Source organism: Anser anser (genome assembly GCF_964211835.1).
Source record: "Anser anser genome assembly, chromosome: 3".
Lineage (NCBI taxonomy): Eukaryota > Metazoa > Chordata > Aves > Anseriformes > Anatidae > Anser > Anser anser.
The window spans coordinates 46,818,167-46,839,066 of record NC_139722.1 but is presented as its reverse complement, the minus strand read 5'-3'; the positions used below and the strand labels follow the sequence as shown (position 1 = coordinate 46,839,066).

The 20,900-nt window shown below is 38.0% G+C and overlaps 1 long non-coding RNA gene across 1 annotated transcript; it reads right to left on the bottom strand.

Moving 5' to 3' along the window:
• Positions 1–5,345: 5,345 nt before the first annotated feature.
• Positions 5,346–16,521, bottom strand: LOC310896654. The gene is made up of 3 exons (XR_014581715.1): positions 16,480–16,521; positions 6,573–6,659; positions 5,346–5,595 (listed from the first exon to the last, which is right to left on the bottom strand). It is a non-coding gene; the product is annotated as an uncharacterized lncRNA (long non-coding RNA).
• Between the last annotated feature and the right edge of the window lie 4,379 nt (positions 16,522–20,900).

Here is a 20,900-nt window from a genome sequence, read left to right as displayed (position 1 = left end):
GCACCCCCAGCTAATTACAACCCTTTTCCACTCTACCACCCTCCTTCATGGCTGGGGGGTTGGAATTAAATAGTCTTTAAGATCCCTTCCCATCCAAACCATTCTATGATTCTGTGGTATAATTCTTTGATATATATCTACACTAAATTTGTTTATTTGCAATATTTATTTATTTGCAATAACAGTACATTTTATTGTAAGATATGAAAAATATGAAGCACAAAACTTTATTTTTGGGAGTATTAGATGTGTTACACACTATGCTTCTTTCAGTGTTTTAGCAAGAACAAAGTCCAACTTCCCAGATGACATTGGCAGTTCTGGAAAAAAAAGTAAAAATAAATTTAAAAAAAAATGTATTGCCTTACAGGGGAATTGCTCATGTTTTAGGCAAAGACGGTGTCCAGATTAAACCATAATGAATTTTGACATCTCTCATATAATCTAGTTTTTCCAAGAATAAAAAATAAGTCTGTCTCACTTCAGGAAAGAGGACTGAAAAGGAGAGAATAGGGAAGAATAAGGAAGACATTCTCTTTCCTTTTTTCATCCTAGTTCACTGGGAGCGGATTAAAGCTGTGTTACATTAGTCATGGTAGTAGGATATTGGTATGAGTGGCATTTATGCTAGTGTGCAGCTTTAGTCATGGGTTTCAGTTATCACTACCAGGTCCACTATTTCCATTTACTCAGGATTTCAGTTCAGTTCTATGTAATGCCTCTTCCTCTTTCCTTCAGAGGGGAATACTTGCAACTTGGCTCACTTTATAATGGAACTTTATAATGATATGGGGCTCCACTCTTAGCCCTAAAGTGGTTATAGGAATTTCCCTTGAAAGATGCAGAAATGAAATGCACAGTGACAGATGGTACAGCCAGAATAGATGTCTCGCTATGAAAAGAATTAAACCAATTATTTCATTTTAATTCTTTATCAGTGTGTAGAAAATAAAATTAACTGTGTCCATATTGGCTTCAAAGCCTACAGACTCTCAGATAAAATGGATTACAGATATATATTTTTTCACACTAAATAGGTAACCATGTAAATCTTTTGGTGTTGTGTCTTGCCTCAATTTCAAAAACCTTTATTAGATCCTGAAAAAAACTCTTAATTAAAGTAACTAGAGAAAAATATACACTGCTAAAGGCAAACAATAGATGTTCCAAAAATGGCTACTCCCATGACAGTATAGGGATCTGAGAGCAAATGCCAAATTACTTAATTTCACTTAATTTCATTCAAACACAGTTTTAGGGCTTTTTTTTTTTTTTTTTTTTTTTTTTTCAAACCTATCTTCTGATGATAGCTTTCTCTAGATCAGGTGCACCTCTTAAAAAAAAAAAAAAAAAAAAAGCAAGTACTTTCTACAGTCTTTTTATAGTTTAGAAGGCTTATGCACAAACTAATACAGCTGGAACTGGGTTCCAGAACAGCCTTGTCACAGGTAACTTGGCTTCTACATACTCTACAGGCCTTTAATGTGCATCAGCCCCTGGACTGCAAAACATGTTATTCTTTATCTGCCATTTTCTAACATGTTGGTCACTATGTTCCCAGAAATCAGACCATATAATCTAAGGAAATATGTTTATTCATCAGAAAACCAGGGGAACTAGCCTCTATTTTCTGAACTCACACTCAACTTCTTTGTTGAACAGTGTCTGGATTGTTTGTTAATAACAATATTTGCAGTTATAACAGATACCGATTAACGAGGTAGTAATAAACATCAGTCTTTGAACGTTAAATCAATCTTACTTTCTTTGTTATTGTTTTTTTTGTTTGTTTGTTTTTTCCTCTCTGCCTCTGTTCCCCACCCCAAGCCCCTGACCTGTGCCTGTACCTTTCTCAGTTCAGTGTTCTTCTCTTTTGGTTAAAGTAAATAACTTTCAGGAAAAGGTTCCAAAGTATTGCAAAATATAAACTGAAAAAAACAAACAAACAAACAAAAAACCCTTAGTCTTTATTTTACAATAAACAGAACTCAATACACAACATAACTTCACAAATTTGCCTTGCTTTTTACAGAAATGTGATACTATTTGTGTAATAGTGTAAGACTGTAAGACTCAAGAATATGCTTGAGGGCATTGACTTCAATAGGAAATAGTCAAGTATATTATTAGCAATCTTTCTGTTGAAAGCACATAACAATACATGCAGAAACTAAGGCATCTAGCAGAATAGTACAGCATGAAAAACACTTTAAATCAAGCCAACTTGCGTATTTCATCAAGACTTTTATGCCTTTCTCCAAATAATATTAGCTTTAGAGAAGAAATCTCATGTTTTGTTTTGTCATATAAACATGTCAATAAACATGACCCTGTTTACCCTTAGGTAAAAAGAATATAAGAAAAATTGGAGAAACATGAATTGAGTGTCAGAAAATAAATGCTTCCATTGAAAACTGAACTAGCCTGAACATGTGAAAAGACAATCTGTGGTGACATATAATAACAGACAAACAAACAAACAAAAAAACACCAAATCTCTTTCCAGATCCAGAAGTATTTTACTATCCTTCTAAAACCCAAATTATGTTTTTATCCCTAAAATCCCTTTTCAGTGTTTTTCTTATTAAAGGTACAGGTCGAATTTTAAGTTCACTACATTTATGATCTGTTTATCTGTCAATCAAAACAAAACAAAGAAAAAAAATCTATAATCAATCTCTACTTCACAGTCTGACACAAAACAATTGAATGACTTTGAGACACTGAAATTGAACAGATATGTTATTATAATGTGGAAGAGACCAAATTTGACCACAATCTTGAGACTAGAGCTAGGAGGATGTAATTTCACTACCTACCAGTTCCAGGAGGTCAGCATTCTTAAAAGTCCCATTGTTACTGAATCTTTGCCATGGATGTGCACCCTTCTTCCTTTAGGTTGATTTATGTAGTTTGAGAGGGAATGTGAAGACACTGTCAGCCCTGCCAAAGACCTTTGAGCTTATTTCTTGACATCATAACCAGTCAGTGTCTATGACCACATGTGGAAAGAATGTCAGACACACTTTATGCATAGGATGAAGAAACAGATCTATAAAATGCATCAAAATGACTTGAAGTACTTAGTAGAGAAATTAAATCTTATTGTTTCATTTTTTCTACTCTCATTTATTAGTGTTATTGTTATTATTGATATTAATATATTTATAATTATTATTATTATCATCTGCTATTCCTTAGGCAAACATTTCAATATGTTCCTTGAGTTCACATCCAGCTTTGATGTTGCTTTCCTGCTCTAGACTTCAATCCTCCCAGCCTGTACTTTAGGACACTTTCTACTGGGCTACCAAGGAGAAAGAATTGGGTCCATAAGACATTTTTAATCTTACAACTCTATTACCTTTTCATATCTTATTGATTGTTACAATTTCTCCAGGCCTTTTACCTAATTGGAGATAATTACTCCAATTAACTATTTGATCAGTATTTACTTCCACCTAATCCTTTCAGTTTTTCTTCCAGTGTCTTCCTTTTTTCATTCTGTAACAAAAATCTTTATAATCTTTCAATAATTTTACTACACTCAGTTTAGATCATGCTTGTCTTTTCTATACAGTAGCTACACATCCTTGAGAAAATTTAAATGAAAAACTGGCATTAGTACTGTATTTGTAAAGTGGACATAACCTCTCATGAGCATTTTCAGAAGAATTTTCCACATTGTACCTGTGCTTTTCTTTTTTTCCCCCACATTTTCTTCTACTTTGTCTTCACGGAACATGGGACTGCTATATTTTTTCATCACATATTTGTCACCCAATTTGCCAAGCTAAAAAGTTACATAATATACATATTTGTCCAAGGTTTATCCAGTTTTTGGATTTCCCCGTCTGTGGTCTTCACAGACTTTCTAGTGCTTACCTTTTTCTTCCATACTCACACTTTTAAGTCCTTCTTGACTTTGCTACAGATATGGTAGTGCACCTGGTCTCAGAAAATTTTATCCTGTTTCTGTATATTTTACACCTAGAGGCAGAAGAGAGAAGAATCTCTAATCAACCTATTTCATGTCATATAGGTATGGTAACCTGTTAAGCTGTTGGCAGTGCACACATACAAAGGAGAATCTTTTAATGACATTTCCCCTGTAAGCATGTAAGTGCTGCCTGGGAACACACAGGGAGAAAGAGGAGGACACAAACCTAAGCTTAAGAAATTAGCTTGCTTCCCCAAGATTTTGTCATGAGAAATGACTAGCAGAAAGTGATGAGAAGAACATTTGAGTGAATTTGTTCACTGTTCAGTTCACTCTTCTGGTTTGTCTTAGTTCTTGTAGCCTTTTACGTTATGATTTGAATTTATTAGTTGCTAAAGTTTAGTTGTTCAATTTTTTCTTAACATATTGCACCATATTTCACAATATGTGTTTGAAATGTGATATAGGCTATATTAGTTGTGATTACTTGTCAGTGTTAATTATAGGCATTCAGGATATCAGTGAACCAAAGAAGCCACAAGCTCTAAAAGTCTTGTCAACACACAGATTTAAGAAAATTAAAATATAAGCACGATAGAGAAATATAAAAATTCTTCTCATATAACAGCATTTTGATCACTGTATAATAACTAGAACACTATGTGATTTACTGGCCAGATAAATAGCCATGCTTACCTATGTTCACTTACAACTGGTGCATGTCCATCTTTCTTAGAAATAAAAGCTAAGATTCATGTCACCTTGGTTTAGCTATGCAAATAGTCCGAGTTTCTTATTCAAAGCTATTATGAAGAAAGACAGAAAACAGAAGATGATTTATCCCAAAGTTATTAGACTTCTATCTTACCACGAGATCAGCTGTACTCTGAAAATTGCAATGTATTTCCATTAAAGAATGGCTAAATAAAAGCTGCCGTTTACTGTACACAGTTGAACTCCAGTTCTTCTAACTTTGCTTCAGGTGACCCACTTCTAATGGAGCAGAGCATCAGTCTAGATAAAATTAATTGTTTACGAATACTTCAGAGGATTTGCATCAATGTTTTTGCAGTTCTAAGTTTAAGCCTATCATGGATTTCACACATCAAAGGTCCTATGATTTGATGAAAGACAAGGAGTGTTGGGAAAGAAGTGTTAAAATAGAGACAGTCTGTTAAGGAAAGAATGTGATGGCTTTGGCACTGCAGATAATTTACATTTACATACAAACTAAAAACTAAAATATTTCTGAAAAAAATGTATTTAGTAGAAATAAGATAAAATAAAAGCATTTCTTGAATAAGCTTCATTAATTTCTTTTGTTTTTATGTTTACTTTAATGAAAGCTAAAACAAACCAAAAAAAAAGCATATAATATTTTTATTATTTTTAACAGCTACTAAATTTGATATTAGTAATTGATTAACAGTAACTCATACATTTTATTCCAGAGCAAAGATTGGGAAGGCAGAATGGTAGATTCAGGAGTGATATGAAGCTTCAAGAATTCCAAAAGGCACCTGAAGAACTGACCTTCAAGAATCATATTTACTTTGATTGTCAGCTTGCTGGCAGACTCTGTGTGGAAATGTGTGGAGTCCTCTGGTATTACTATAATGGATGCCGCAAAGTAAGTAGTTTGGAAAAAGTTACATCTAGAATAAAGATCAGAAAAGTATACATAGAAAGATATCTTTTTTCTTTCTCTTTTCTTTGAAAGTATAGCAGAGCAGTTGGCATTCAATGATGTGTATTCCTGTATCTTAAAATAAATATGTAAGTAACATAAAATAACATTTAAATAGTGAAAAAAAATATAATTGACATTTAAATTCAGTATATATACAAGCATAGTACACAATTATCAAAAGCAATGTTTCCTAATAACCTAGAAGCCCAGAGTGGACTGTTTACTTAATTTAGTTTTAATCACCTCATTTTGTATTTTCTTAGATGGATATGCAAATGATATGCACAATGTCACCTCTGGGTGAAAGAAGGAAAACTATTAATTGATCTTTAGTCAGGATTGATTCTCTTAAAGCAGTAAGGTTTAATTTGAGTTTATTCTGAGAAATAAAATGAAGCTAGATATACTCAGATGCAGTCTTGACGTTTACACATGCAGATGGATACCATAAAAAGCAAGGTGAATTTTTCTGAGTATGGTTAGACAATACTGAAATACATGGAGAACGTGGAGCTAGAATAAAGAAAAAATAGCCTTAAATAGAGGGCAGTAACATAGAGGGCAGTAAAACTAACAGAAGTCATACAGAAAGATATGTAGTAAACTTTTAGGAAAATTGTTTTTAGATGAGCCAAACTTGGTAAAGTTTGTTCCCATAATTGATAGGACTTTAAACTCACAAATAAGCAGCCAAAACCTACCTAAATGTTTATAAGGATGTTTAACTGTTTTCAGATGTATTTTAGCTGGAGGAAGATATTATGAAAGAATCAAAACTTTTCCGAAAGAAACATTGGGCAATCAAGAACTTGGTCAAATTTACAGTACTTCACAGTTAAGAAACATAGAAACAATTTAGTAAACTCCCAATTGCTTACTATAACTTTGAGACTTACCTTGAAAAATTGTTAAGAAATACATGAGAAATAAAATGATACATACCATTGGAAGGAAAAACGCTGCTGATAGGTCCTTGGGGTTACAGTAGAGAGGAAATTATATAACCTTAGTTTGAGCACACTGGCACTGCTGTAAAAAGGACAGTGTAGTATAGGCTATAGATAGTTTTCAAAGAGCTCTGTCACTTTACTGAATGGTATCAAAATTTTAATCTGTGAAATGCATTCAGCAGTACTTGAAACACATCAGCAGACAAGAATAAAACAAGCTTGATTGGCATCAAGTTCTGAAATGATCATGATTTGCAAAGGAGAGCCTAATCTTAATTATATTTATACATATAAATTTGTGTGTATATGTCTGTATGTATGTGTGTGCATGTGTGCATGAATATGTCAGAGGGAAATACAACAGTTCAAGCACCACAGATTCAGCTCTGAATCATCTAGTGCATTGTGTCTACAGCCTGTCCATAATAAGGGAGACACTTTAGTCTGGACAGTTTGGCTTTTGTATTGGAAGATGGTGGCCTTACTGCTAGAAAACAAATTTTGAGGAATGACAGATATCTCAAAGTGCTTGTTGATTTCATTGTTTTCAGCACTAGTTGTCATAATGAGTTCTTTGACAGGGAGATCACTTAAAACAGATCGTATCACTCTATAAAAGAAAAAAGAATCATATGTATTCAAAAACATCCTGTAGTAAACAAATATATTAAAGAGTGGAGATATCAAGACAACAATTAAGTGAAAAGTTGTCTAGATTTATCCAGAGTCAAATTAAGATGTTTTGTAACCTAAAGAACATCCAGTGAATATAAACAGCCCTAATTTGGAATGTAAGGCTAGTCTGTTCAATGCTCTGCCAAACACATGGAATGGCAAGTAGCCAATCATGTAATAAATGAGGATTGTCTGGAAATACTCCCAAAGTAGCAAGAAAATAAACAATTTGGATAGAGGAGTAAAAAGCTCTTATGAAAGCAGAGAGAAACAGAAAAATAGATAGAGAAAGGTGGGAGAACTGTGAGTCACTATATTTAAAAATTCCATGTGAATCAAATAAAAGATGGAATTTGTGCATGCTTATCTGAAGTTCATTACAGAAGCTTCAATTTAATGATTTTTTTAAACTCATATAGACAAGCAAAAATCCTGAAAATCCCTAAAAATGTGAATGCTACAATAGAAACAGAAGTTAATCTCAAATTAAACATTTAGAAAAAACATAAATTGAAGTCTAAAACAGAATCAGAATCACAGAATCACAGAATCGTCTAGGTTGGGGAGACCTCTAAGATAATCTAGTCCAAACTCTGTCCTAACACTAACAAGACCTCTACTAAACCATATCACTAAGGGCTACATCTAAACATCTTTTAAAGACCTCCAGGAATGGTGACTCAACCACTTCCATGGGCAGTCCATTCCAATGCCTAACAACCCTTTCAGCAAAGAAGTTCTTCCTAATATCCAACCTAAAACTCCCCTGGTGCAACTTTCTCCCATTCCCCCTCGTCCTGTCACCAGGCACATGGGAGAATTGACCAACCCCCACCTCTCTACAGCCTCCTTTAAGGTACCTATAGAGAGCGATAAGGTTGCCCCTGAGCCTCCTCTTCTCGAGGCTAAACAACCCCAGCTCCCTCAGCCGCTCCTCGTAAGACTTGTTCTCCAGACCCCTCACCAGCTTCGTTGCCCTTCTCTGGACTCTCTCGAGCACCTCCATGTCCTTCCTGTAGCGAGGGGCCCAAAACTGAACACAGTACTCAAGGTGCGGCCTCACCAGAGCCGAGTACAGGGGGACAATCACCTCCTTAGACCTGCTGGCCACACTGCTTCTTATGCAAGCCAGGTTGCTGTTGGCCTTCTTGGCCACCTGAGCACACTGCTGGCTCATATTCAGCTGCCTATCAACCAGTACTCCCAGGTCCTTCTCGGCCAGACAGCTTTCCAACCACTCTTCTCCCAGCCTGTAGAGCTGCTTGGGGTTGTTGTGCCCCAGATGCAGGACCCGGCACTTGGCCTTGTTGAACTTCATGCAGTTGACCTCAGCCATCGGTCCAGCCTATCCAGATCCTCCTGCAGAGCCTTCCTTCCCTCGAGCAGATCGACACACGCACTTAACTTGGTGTCATCTGTAAACTTACTGAGGGTGCACTCGATCCCCTCATCCAGGTCATCGATAAAGATATTAAAGAGGACTGGCCCCAGCACTGAGCCCTGGGGGCCCTGGCAGTTACACTAGTAACCGGCCTCCAACTGGATTTGGCTCCATTCACCACAACTCTTTGGGCCCGGCCATCCAGCCAGTTTTTAACTCAACAAAGCGTACGCCAGTCCAAGCCACGAGCAGCCAGTTTCTCGAGGAGAATGTTGTGGGAAACGGTGTCAAAAGCCTTACTGAGGTCAAGGTAGATCACATCCACAGCCTTCCCCTCATCCACCAAGCGCGTCACTTGGTCATAGAAGGAGATCAGGTTCGTCAAGCAGGACCTGCCTTTCATAAACCCATGCTGACTGGGCCTGATCGCCTGGTTACCCTGCAAGTGCCGCGTGATGACCCTCAAGATAATCTGCTCCATGAGCTTCCCTGGCACTGAGGTCAAACTAACAGTCCTATAGTTCCCCGGGTCTACCCTCCAGCCCTTCTTGTAGATGGGCGTCACATTTCCTAGCCGCCAATCCACTGGGACCTCTCCTGATAGCCAGGACTGCCAATAAATGATGGAAAGCGGCTTGGCCAGCTCCTCCGCCAGTTCGCTCAGTACCCTCGGGTGGATCCCATCCGGCCCCATCGACTTGCGTACATCCAAGTGCTGTAGCAGGTCGCCAACCATTTCCTCGTGGATAGTGAGGGCCACATCCTGTTCCCCATCCCCTTCCACCAGCTCAGGGTACCGGGTATCCAGAGAACAACCGGTCTTGCCTCTAAAGACTGAGGCAAAGAAGGCATTGAGCACCTCAGCCTTTTCCTCATCTTTTGTAACTAAGTTTCCCCCCGCATCCAGTAAAGGATGGAGATTCTTCTTAGTCCTCTTTTTTGGGCTGATGTATTTGTAAAAACGTTTTTTGTTATCTTTAACGGCAGTAGCCAGATTGAGCTCCAGATGAAAGGGAGTCCTGCATCTTTTCCAAAGATTATAAACCCTCCTTTTTCTCCTAAGCTCTAGCCACAACTCTCTGTTCAGCCAGGCCGGTCTAGTTCCGCATCGGCTCATCTTTGGGCATGTGGGGACAGACCGCTCCTGAGCCATTAAGATTTCCTTCCTGAAGAGTGCCCAGCCTTCCTGGACTCCTCTGCCCTTCAAAATCGCCTCCCAAGGGTCTCTGCCAACCAGTGTCTTGAATAGCTCAAAGTCAGCCCTCCAGAAGTCCAAGACAGCGGTTTTACTGGTCCCCTTCCTGACTTCGCCAGGAATAGAGAACTGAACCATTTCATGGTCACTCTGCCCAAGACAGCTTCCGACCACCACATCTCCCACCAGTCCGTCTCTGTTCGTGAACAGAAGGTCTAGCGGGGCACCTCCCCTGGTAGGCTCTCTAAACAGCTGCGTCAGGAAACTATCTTCCACGCTCTCCAGAAACCTCCTAGACTGCTTTCTCTGGGCTGCGTTGTGCTTCCAGGATATGTCTGGGAAGTTGAAGTCCCCCACGAGAACAAGTGCTGACGATTTCGTAGATTCTGCCAGCTGCCTGTAGAACTCCTCATCTGTCTCCTCATCCTGGTTTGGCGGTCTATAACAGACCCCCACCAGGATGCTTGCCTTGTTGGCCTTCCCGCTGATCCTAACCCATAGAGACTCAGCCTTATCATTCCCAGACTCAAGTTCCTCAACATCTAAACACTCTTTAATATAGAGAGCCACACCTCCACCCCTTCTGTGCTGCCTGTCCCTTCTGAAGAGCCTATAGCCAGACATTGCAGCACTCCAGTCATGAGAGTGGTCCCACCACGTTTCCATGATGGCAACCAAGTCATAGCCTTCCCGCTGCACAATGGCTTCCAGCTCATCCTGTTTGTTACCCATGCTGCGTGCATTAGTGTAGATGCACTTCAGTTGGGCCATTGCCATCTTCCCCGGCTCTGCCATTGTTCCCCCTGGCACAGCTCCAACAGGCCTTCTTTCAGCCCTGTCCCCCTTCTTTCCTAGTTTAAAGCCCTCTCAACGAGCCCTGCCAGCTCCTGGGCTAGGATCCGTTTTCCCCTTAGAGATAGGGACCCGTCTGCGGCCATCAGGCCGGGTGCCGAGTAAAGCGCCCCATGGTCAAAAACCCCAAAATTTCTGTGTTGGCACCAGCCTCTGAGCCACGTGTTAATCAGGTGGGCTTTCCGTGTCCTCTCGGTACCCCTCCCTGCTACTGCAGGGATAGAAGAAAACACCACCTGTATTCCCGCTCCATCCACTAACCGTCCCAGTCCCCTTTGGGACTTTGGTGGAAACACTTTGGTGGAAAACTCCTGAAGCTACATGCCTCTCTTGTCGTGAATTTTTCCTTTTTGTCTCATTTTTGAATCATTAGATGTTGTACCTACGTATCACCAGAATGCTGTAAAGTTAACAAGGGTAGAATATGTAGATATGTAGAATGAGAACATGTAGTTACGTAGAATTTGGAATGTACAATAAGCAAATGGAGAAATTTTAAATGAGAAATCAATAAGAATAATGATCTGTCTTATTTTCCCATTTTTATGGGGTAATATGTATTTTCAAGTCACAGATGTTGCAAAGTGGAACTATGTTTACAAATATATTTAAAATGGTGAGGTTATCTTAAATCCTGAATTATTACTCTCTGAAAGCCATCATCTTGACTAATCCAAATTTGATTTCTTTGAAATGTGTACTTTTTTTTTTTTTTAAAAGGGAGAACAGTTAGACCCTTAAGAAGAAAAAAAAAAAAAAGAAAAAAAGAAAAAAAAACAACACTTAAAACGGATATTACATCTAAAAATCTGGATTAGTGTATATTGAAAATTGACTTTTATTTCATTTACTGAAAAAAACTCAGAATTTTGACACATCTCTTTTTTATGTAAATATAGTTAAATTCATATATAGAAATAGCCTTAAGTGAATGAACTGTTGCCACACAATGCCGTGAATGTGCAGTGACAATAATACGATTTATTTTTACTGAAAAGACCTATATTTTTTTCACAGCAATATCATAGCTATGTCAGTTGGCATGGTAGTCATAATTTACCTCAGCTGGTGTCCTCTTCTATCATTTTAGCTTTATCATTTCCCTTGACATAGTAGACATTCTTATTATTTTGTACATTTTTTGATTGTTTTTTTGTTGTTGTATTTTTTTTTGTTTTCCCAGATGTATTTTTTGCGTTTGTTTTCCCAAAACAGGCACATAATATGTTCTAACCTGCTGCCCAAGCCAATACTTGCAAATCATATGATTTTTTAAAAAGCACATACATGTTCCATGGTTTGTACACATTGAACCTGTATGATCGGAATAGCCTATATTACATAGTGTATTTAGTCTAACAAATCTTACTCAGATAGAATGAAAATATCTCCAAGCCAGCTGATTGATGCACTTGGCAGTTATCAGTGCTTGTTTTCAGCGCCTTGCTAAACATACTTACTATGAACGTGATATTTCTAATTCAAAACCAGCTATTTTTTTAAAAATTATTTATTTATATATATATATATTTTTTAACCAGTTCTATCAGGAGCAAAAGTAGTGCTCTCCTCTATCCCTTTAGTTGCAGGGAATGATGAGGCAAAGAATAGGAACAGCCATCAAATCAATATCTGACTCCAAGCTTGGCATCACTGGCAGAAATTTGGGTTTTTCAATCATGGATCATTTTACAAGACATCAGGCCTGCTGGCAGCAGATGGGATTCACCTGTCTAAGAGGGGAAAAAGATCTTTGTTCAGGATTTAGCAGGGCTCTCTGATAGGGCTTTAAACTAGATTTGCGGGGGAAAAGGATAAAAACAGGTTTGATAGAGACAAGCCACCAAGGGGATTGTATGAGAATGGTTAAAGGACAGTGTGCTAGAAGGGTTCATCAGTCTGTCATCCCATCAGAGGTAGGGAATGGAGAGCCATACCTCACCTAAAGCCCAAGGGACATAGATGTGTTAGAAATCACAAAAGTGCTTGGGAATGCTCATGCAGGAATTAGGGCTTCTCCTCCAGAAAAGGTGACGGGTTTGCTATCCCAACTGAAGTACATTTACACCAGTGCACACAGTACGGGCAACAGACAGGAGGAACTGGAAGCCATTGTGCAGCAAATAAACTATGACATGGTTGTCATCACAGAAACATGGTAGGATGGCTTGCACAAGTGGAGTGCTGCAATGGATGACTACAAACTCCAGTTAGGAAATAAGCTAGGAAGAAGAGGCAGGGGCGTAGCCCTCTATGTTAAGGAGCATTTTGATCATCTAGAGCTGAAAACCGGGGATGACAGGGTTGAGTGTTTGTGGGTAAGCATTAAGGGGAAGGTCAATAAGACAAATGCCATGGTGAGAGTCTGCTATAGACCACCCAACCAGGCTGAAGAGGCAAACAAAATATTCCATAAGCAACTAGGAGAAGTCTTGCAATAGCTAGCCCTTGTTTTTATGGGGGATTTCAACTCACCACGTCTGCTGAAAATAAAACAGCAGACAGGAAACAGTCTAGGAAGTTTCTAGAATGTGTGGAAAATAAATTCCTGACACGGCTGGTGAGTGAGCCAACAAAGCACAGCTCTGGATCTTTTGCTTGTGAACCGAGAAGGACTTGTGGGGGTGATGTGAAGGTTGGGGGCTGTCTTGGACATAATGATTATGAATTAATGTTTTTCAATTATTGGAAAAGTAAGGAGGTGGTTTAGCAGAACTGCCACCCTGGACTTCTGGAGGGAAGACTATTTACTTGTGCCAGTTTATGAGGCTGGTTAGCAGACTCCCTTGGGAGGCAGTCCTGAAGGGCAAAGGAGTCCGGGGAGCCTGGACACTCTTCAAGAAGGAAATTCTAAAGACACAGGAGCAGTCTGTCCTCCCCACATGCCAAAAGACAAACTGGCATGGAAGAAGACTGGCCTGGCTAAACAGAGAGTTATGGCTAAAGCTCAGGAAGAAAGAGGGTTTATGATCTTTGGAAGAAAGGGCAGGCCTCTCAGGAGGACTATAAAGATGTCATAAGGCTGTGCAAAGAGAAAATGAGAAGGGCCAAAGCCCAACTGGCCTATCAGTAGAGGTCCCAGTCGAACAGTGGCTAGCAAATGTGATGGCCATCTACAAGAAGGTCCAGAAGGAGGACCTGGGAAACTGTAGGTCTGTCAGTCTGACTTTGGTGCTGGGGAAGCTTAGGGAGTAGATTATCTTGAGTTCTACCATGAGGCACCTACAGGGCGACCAGGCAATCAGGCCGAGTCAGCAAGGGTTTATGAAGGACAGGTCCTGCTTGACGAACCTGCTCTCCTTCTACGACAAGGTGACATGCTCAGTGGATGAGGGAAAGGCTGTAGATGTGGTGTACCTAGACTTCAGTAAGTCTTTTGACAGTTTCCCCCATCAATCTCCTGGAGAAATGGTCTCCTCACAGCTTGCATGGGTGTATGCTTCACTGGGTTATAAACTGTCAGGGTGGCCATTCTAGGTAAATGGAGTTAAAAATCCAGTTGGAGGCTAGTCACCAGTGGTGTCCCCCCTTCTACCAGTTATGGATTCACCGCTCTCTCAGAGTGACTTTTTTCCCTTGGTTTTCAAGAACAATAACAAACTTTTTCATGAAATTTATTTTTTTATTATTATTATTATTTTTTTTTCCAGACATGAGATCTGGATTAGAAATAAGTGCAATGGAGTCACAGAACTATACTTCTTTGTGCACCCAAGAGACATACTGTTCTGGCAGTTGTTCAATGTTGTATAGCAAATGAGGTTGCTTTTTACAGTCACTCTCATCCTTGCCTATTTATTGCTGCAGAAATTAGAAAGTCAGTAATGAATGAGGAAGAAGATTCTGGGAACAGAAAAGCTGTCATGGTGACACTGAAAAGTCAGATGGATAAGAGATATGACTCGTTTATAAAGAACCATTGATGTAAAATTCCTCACACAGAACTTTTTGCTCATGGAATGTCAGGCAGACCTGTAAGTGTTAACCAAATCCAATGCACTCTGGCATTATTGGGCTTTTTATTCTCCATATTCATACTTATTCTACAGTGAATTTGAAGCTAACATTGCAAATAAAATTGCAATAAGTCCACCTATAATGTCAATGCTGGTAGCACTTGGGTAATTTTCTGTTATAGTTGTGGTTTCTTACTTATAGAAAATGTCCACTTTCCACCCTTCACACCAAAGATCTTTAATGCAGCAGAAGCAGCAAAAATTTGTTACAGCCTTCGGTTTACAAGTTTGAGAAATGTATATCCATTCAGTAGCCTCTGTATGCTTCAGTCCCTGGCTTTATAGAACTGTGTGTTTTTGAAGTAATCTCTGAGAAAAATGTTTCAAAACTGATACTGCTAGGTTGTGATTGCTAGCTACCTTATGTAAAGAACACTATCCTGGCATTCTGGACTAACCAAAGCATATTCACTGGTGAATGTCCAAGACAAATATTGCCCACTTATAATCTTGGAGAAGAACACGATGTTGTTTCATATGTAAGTAATTTGTAGCAAACTCAAAGGAAATGTCTGCACATTGATATCATTTTAGATCTTGTTAGATTTTAGCTTAAAAATATTATGTACATATGCTAACACTGTGTTAGCACAAAAAAAAAAAGAAATAATAAAATAAAGAAATATAAAATAAAAATCAGAGATTCCTGTCAGAAGATAAGATTTTCTAGTTCTAAAAGCATAGCTGCTAAAAGCATACTGCCAAGATTCAAGAGTTTGGGGTCAAAGTAGTTCCAAACCAAATCTGTCTCTCTGCTTTGTATTTATATGAAGGATTCAGAGATGACAGCAGTAGTGTCATCATATCTTCCATGAGAGGTCTTTAAAGCCTCTTCAAGCACATTTTTTTTCCATGTATTGATTTTATATTTCATGAGTTTATCCTATTTCTATAGAAAATATTTATAATCATAATTTTTTTTCCATGTTTTTCAAGTCATATTTATTTTCTCCTACATGAGAACACACATCTTTCATATTGCACCTAATTACTTCAGCAAGCATTTATGCAGTTGTACATACAGAACATTTAGAACATTTTTATTAAAAAACAGAAAATGGCTGTGATGGAAAGTGGAAAAATACATTCTACGCCACATGCTGTTTATTTTAGACCTGTTATAAATGTCTTCATAATATCTACATTACAAAAGAAAGAAGGAACTATAATTCCTAGTTTTTCTTGAAATGCTTCAACTTCCCAGAAGCATTAGTAGATTCTAATTCCTGTTTAAATAATCAGGAAGGCTGAAGACTTTATTAGTGTAAAATTGTAGAATATTGAAGGGTATCACTGAAGTCCTTAAGTTTTAGGTAAGTTGCTGAAAATAGACTGCTATCATGGATTTACATTTTTTAATAGATTTCTATTATATATTTTTAAAAATGTTTCATAGTGGACTGTTATTTTTTTTTGTTGTTGTTGTTTTCCCACAGAAAGGAATTGGTGTTATATAGATTAAAAATATATTTGTATCATGCTTTATAAAGGATATGTATGAAACTCATAATGGAAGAAGAAAAAAATATCACAGATTAAATTGATTTTTACCTGATATACTTACGGGGGAAAAAAAAAAATTAGACAAAAAATCAGCCTTTTAAGATACTGTGTCTCAATTGTCAGTTAGTATTATTGATGAACATTGGACTCAGTACACAAAAGCGTACTTTCGTTTATCTTAAAACAAATGGAAAGTTGGAATGTTTTTACACAAATGTCTCAGATGTAGTTTCCTGTTGCAATAATTATTACTTATACTTTTACTAGTAATACTTACTCCATCCACTCCATTCTATGACCTTGATAGGCTTAATGCACGTGAACATCTCAAGGATAGGCACAATTCTGAATTGTTAAATTAAAAATTGTTAACAAACTTTGTCATATTTGTTGTTATATTTCATATTAAATTTTATCTTTTATATTATTATATCCTGTTGTGGTTTAACCCGGCTGGCAGCTAAACACCACACAGCCGTTTGCTCCCCCTCCCCCCTCCCTCTCTGGGATGGGGGAGTGAAACAGGAAAGTGAAGCCTGTGAGCTGAGATAAAGACAGTTTATCAAGACAGGAAAATAATAATAACAATAATAACAATAATAACAATAATAACAATAATAACAATAACAATAACAATAATAATAATAATAATAATATGTACGAAACAAGTGATGCACAATGCAATTGCTCACCACCCACTGACCGATGCCCAGCCTATCCCCGAGCAGCCGGCCCCCCCACCCCGGCCAGCCACCCCTATATATTGTTTAGCATGACGTCAGATGGTATGGAATACCCCTTTGGCCAGTTTGGGTCAGCTGTCCTGGGTCTGTCCCCTCCCAGCTCCTGCTGCACCCCCAGCCTGCTCGCTGGCAGGACAGAGCGAGAAGCTGAAAAGTTCTTGGCTTGGTGTAAACACTGCTCTGCAACAATTAAAACATCAGCATGTTATCAGCGCTCTTCTCATCCTAATCCAAAACACAGCACCCTACCAGCTACTAAGAGGAAAATTAACTCTGTCCTAACTGAAACCAGGACATATCCACATAGTATTTATTTTATTACACAATGTTAGTAGATTAAAGAAATAAGAGATGTATATTTAGGTAAAATTTATATGAACTGAAAAGATGTTGCTCATATGAGCAATGATATATAACACATACACAGTTTGGGTTACTACAAACAGGATTTCCTGGTCTGTCATCTTGAAAGAACTGAGAGCTATAAAACTACGGTTTACTATTAAAGCTATTGTTAAATAGTTTACATAGCTTACATAGTTAAAACTGTGGTTCAGTTGTTTAAACAGTTAATTCATGTAAATTAATTCTACCTTCTCCACTTCTTTAAATAACTCATTATAAAAGCTTTCTAACAATTCTTTTCCTTTTTTCTCTTCATTATAAATTGTTTTTATACCATTTCCACACATTCTAGAAACTTCCTAGACTGTTTCCTGTCTGCTGTTTTATTTTCAGCAGACGTGGTGAGTTGAAATCCCCCATAAAAACAAGGGCTAGCTATTGCAAGACTTCTCCTAGTTGCTTATGGAATATTTTGTTTGCCTCTTCAGCCTGGTTGGGTGGTCTATAATTGTTTTTATATGTATTGTCCTGATTTCCCATACTGTCTTTGACTTAAGGTGTTTAACAGAAAAGGATCTGTCTCCCTGATGCTAAAACATGCCTGGATATAAGATGATTATTCAGATCCAATAAGTTTTGGTGAACAGACTACACTCTTTCCCTTAGCCATAAATCCAATCAGTCCTGAACTGTGCACTCTGAAAATGGTATTAAAATGGTATTCACATCTAATTTCCTTTTATCTTCCTATTTTTTGTTCCTCCTAAATTAGCTAATGATGACATTATCTCAAATTGTGAGAGACGCATGCATAACCTCGTCTAAGTGTCCAGAAATTATTCCTCTGTGTCAGGATTTCATGACAAAAGCTCAAAAGCAAACTGTGTAACTTCTTTCTCAGTGAAGGGATTTCTAAGGTAAGCATTGGTACTTTTATTTTCTCTCCTGAAAGAGAATCAAGTCTTCATCCTTCAGTATACACTTAAATTCACAATTTGAAGTATCATGTAACAGATCAAATTTCAAATCAAAGAACAGAAAATCACAAATTCTAATGAAAAATATGGTCATAAAAAAGAAGCATTTTAAAAGAAAATTCTTTCCAAATTTCCTATACAGAGGATTTTCTTAAAGCTCAGGCTACTGTCCTCTCCAGGTGTTTTAAAATCCTTTATTGTTGAAGAAGTTGCAGCAAAAGGCAGTTTCTAGTCATACCATCCACAACTGACTACATGACTCTGCAGACACTAGATTGTGAAGGGAATGCAATATGGTACAAAATCCATGGAGAATGTAGGTGCAGTATTTGTACCTTCAACTTTAGGTAGCTAGGGATTCTTAAGTGATTTCATCGGTCATTTTCAAAATGTATTTATTTTGAAGATAAACCAGAAATATGCTTTCTCTAGGAATCAAATTTGATAGAAAAAAGTTCTTCCATCATAGCTTTGAAGTCTTGTCAATTTTCCCGTTACAGACTCTTTTCTGAAACTCTTTTTCTGAGCCTTAAAAAGAGATGTTCCATGTTATTTACTATGGAGACTTTATCAGTATTCTGAGAATAGTCAAATCTGGACTTTGGTTATGTCTTGGAAATCTATCCAGATTCTAATAATATGTTTAGATGTTCTCTATAGAATCAAGTCTAAGAAGTAGTACAGTGAACAGAGTACAGAGAAATAGATTAGAACTAAGCAAAGCAGAACTGACTGTGAGAAAAGCTAAAGGGTTTTCTCATGAAATGTCCTGGGGTTTTAAAAGTTAATTTAAAAACCATATCAAAAATAGAAAAGTGAAATTTTCCTGAGGAATGGAACTCTACCAACCAACCAAACAAACAAACAAAAACAAACAAAAACAGGTTTAGTTCTCTGGCTGCCATCCTGGTATATTCTTGTAAATCATACTTTCTCTCCTTGAGTAAGGAAAATCAAAGTCCCTCATCATAAAAGTCTAGATGAGATATCATTTTATTTTTGCTAAAAAAATATATTAACTACAGAGTATTTTTGCTCGAGAAAATTTCATTTTTGGATGTATTTTCTCATTTCAAAACTCTATGAGGAATCCCCTGTACCTCCATGAGCATTGCTCCTTATATTTTCCAAATTTCATTTTTTGCCTAAAAAAGTGTTGTCCTACAGCTTATTGTCTCACACTTTATTATAGAGTTCTGAATAGATTGCAGAAAATGTATTCCCCAGCTACTAAGGATATCAGCTGTCTAACTTATTTTTTTTTCAATAATGATATTATTATTACCATCAACCAAAGATTTTATTATTATTATTATTATTTTACCATTTTATTTCCTCAAGGCTTCTACAAAATATTTTACATTTATTTCTGAAAGCAAGAACAAATATATATATAATACATATTTAGTATTTGGACTGTAAAGAAATAAAAGGCATTTAGATCTGAGATGGAGACAAAAATAAAATACTACTACTACTAATAATAATAATAAAACAAACAACAAAACAAAAAACAGTGAAGGACAAAAGAGAATAACAGAGCACCTTTAATATAACCCCAAAATTATATTGATCCCAGTTCTCTCACTAACATGCATGTACAAAATTTCTACCTGGTGTCAGGAGTGGAGAATGAATGATTTATAACTGTTAATTAGCTTACTCTGTTTACCTTTGGTAGATGGCACTGGCAGACCAAGGTAGACAAGGAAAGAATAAAAGCCAATATAATAAAATAGACCATATGTAAGCACACAGTCCTCATCTTAAAATGAAAAGGAGGAAAAAAAAAATCTTAATTGGAAAGCTGGGTTGGAGAGGAGAGGCTGAAAAAAAGTAAAATGTCTTTTCCCCAGAATATATTGTTCATATGGATGTTACACGGAATAAGAAAAAGCGGGGCAGAGCAAATAAGGAAAAGGAATTGGAAAGGGAGAAAGGGAAAGGGAGAAAGGGAAAGGGAAAGGGAGAAAGGGAAAGGGAAAGGGAGAAAGGGAAAGGGAAAGAGAAAGGGAAAGGGAAAGGGAAAGGGAAAGGGAAAGGGAAAGGGAAAGGGAAAGGGAAAGGGAAAGGGAAAGGGAAAGGGAAAGGGAGAAAGGGAAAGGGAAAGGGAAAGGGAGAAAGGGAAAGGGAAAGGGAAAGGGAGAAAGGGAAAGGGAGGAAGGGGAAGGGGAAGGGGAAGGGGAAGGGGAAGGGGAAGGGGAAGGGGAAGGGGAAGGGGAAGGGGAAGGGGAAGGGGAAGGGGAAGGGGAAGGGGAAGGGGAAGGGGAAGGGGAAGGGGAAGGGGAAGGGGAAGGGGAAGGGGAAGGGGAAGGGAAGGGAAGGGAAGGGAAGGGAAGGGAAGGGAAGGGAAGGGAAGGGAAGGGAAGGGAAGGGAAGGGAAGGGAAGGGAAGGGAAGGGAAGGGAAGGGAAGGGAAGGGAAGGGAAGGGAAGGGAAGGGAAGGGAAGGGAAGGGAAGGGAAGGGAAGGGAAGGGAAGGGAAGGGAAGGGAAGGGAAGGGAAGGGAAGGGAAGGGAAGGGAAGGGAAGGGAATTCTTCTGTATATCAAGAGAATATGGGCACTATTTGACACTACCTTAACGTAGTGTGACTTTTTTTTCTTTATGTATATGACTGAAAAAGAGTAGATATG